The sequence below is a fragment of the Sarcophilus harrisii genome, chromosome 2 (genome assembly GCF_902635505.1).
Source record: "Sarcophilus harrisii chromosome 2, mSarHar1.11, whole genome shotgun sequence".
In the NCBI taxonomy this organism is placed as follows: Eukaryota; Metazoa; Chordata; class Mammalia; order Dasyuromorphia; family Dasyuridae; genus Sarcophilus; species Sarcophilus harrisii.
Window position 1 is genome coordinate 159,342,533 of NC_045427.1, and position 1,847 is coordinate 159,344,379.

At 35.7% G+C, this 1,847-nt stretch overlaps 1 pseudogene; it reads left to right on the forward strand.

Moving 5' to 3' along the window:
- Positions 1 to 466: 466 nt before the first annotated feature.
- Positions 467 to 1,124, forward strand: LOC100930051 (annotated as a pseudogene).
- Positions 1,125 to 1,847: the final 723 nt, after the last annotated feature.

The following is a 1,847-nucleotide window of genomic DNA, read 5'->3' on the forward strand; positions in this document are numbered from 1 at the left end:
TGACAAAAACTGCTGGGAAAACTGGAAACTACTATGGCAGAAACTAGGCATTGACCCACACCTCAAAGCATATACTAAAATAAGGTCAAAATGAATTCATTATTTAGATATAAGGAATGATATTATAAGCAAATTAGAATAACATAGGATAGTTTTCCTTTGAAATCTAAGAAAAAGTAAGAAAATTGTGACCAAAGAACTGGAGATCATTATTGAACACAAAGTAGATAATTTTGATTATATTAAATTAAAAAGATTTTGTACAAACAAAGCCAATGTACATAAAATTAGAAGAGAAATAATAAATTTGGAAAACATTTTTACATTCAAAGGTTCTGATAAAGGCCTCATTTCTAAAATATATTGAGAATTGACCCAAATTTATAAGAATTCAAACCATTGGTTCCCCCCCTTGCCCCTTCCTCCTGGGGGGGGCTGGCATGTGTCGTTGCTGCCCCTTGCTGCTGCTGCTGCCCTGCCAGGAGGCAAGATGAATAGAAGGACTGATTTTGGGACAGAGCAGAATGCAGAAGTCTCACCACCACTCCCTAACATTGGAATGGATTACATACCAACAGAAGAAGAAAGAAGAATCTTTGCTCAATGTAATCCAGAGAACTTCTGGTACAGATCTGTTCCCTTTTCTGCAACTAGTGTGTTGGTTACTCAGGGATTAATTACTAAAAGAATTCTTTTCAGTCATCCCAAATATGGTTCTATCCCTAAAATTACATTTGTTTGCATAATGGGATATCCTGCTGGAAAAATTTCCTATGTGAAAACTTGCCAAGAGAAGTTTAAACGACTTGAAAATTCTCCTCTTGGAGAAGCCCTAAGAATGGGACCAGGATGTCGACTTGCATTATCTGGGTATTTTTCACAAAAGTCAAAATTTGATTCAAAAATGCCTGCGTAGTCATCTTTTGGAACATCTCCAACTTCTGAAAGCAGGGCAAAAGAAGGTGCTTTTCCTCCTTATGAACCATTCTCCTCCAGTGCTTCCATGAATGAATGCTCTCCTACTAGTATTACTGATTATAATGCCCAAGGACCTGGCACAATTGTGGAAGAAAGTCCTAAGAGAAAAGTTGTTACATAGGAAGAATTAAGGAATAAGAACAGAGTATGAAGTAACTTTGTCACAAAAAGGTGATACCCCACTTCGGTCTGTGCAAGAAAGAGCACCAAAAAACAAGGGAAAGTAAACCAATATGGAGACACTTGGGATGAGTGAAAAATTTTGTCATCTACTGAAAAGTTTGTGTTGAGTCTACTGAAGAGAATTTCAGCTAATCAGCGTCATCTAGATGGTCCCCGGCATCTGCAGGAAAGTGCAGATGCAGCTTCCACAAGCATATTTAAAAGAAATAACTTGGGTTTTTAGTAGTGTGGCTTAACAGAAGGTTTAAAATTAATTATGGACTTTAAGGTTAATATTGTATCAGTGTACATACACTGCTTGGGAAACTAGATGAATGAAGGTACTGGACTGTGACTTTATAATTTATAAAACCACTTAAAAAATTGGTTAAACTACTCTTAAAGTATCATCAAAAGACTCTGATGCATTGAAATGGGCATAGACAGATCAAGTACTATATGTGTGTTTGTGCACATATGGGCAAAGCAACCAAAATTTTAAGTATTAAAACCCCATGTGAGAAATTTGCTTTTTTCCCCAAAAAAAGATTTGCCATGTCTTCATGTATATCTTGTCAATTAAAGTTGGAAACAATAAAAAAAAAAGAATTCAAATCATTCTCCAATTGATAAATGGTCAAATGATATGAACAAGCAATTTCCAGATCAAGAAATTGTAACCATTTCTAGACATATGAAAAGCTGCT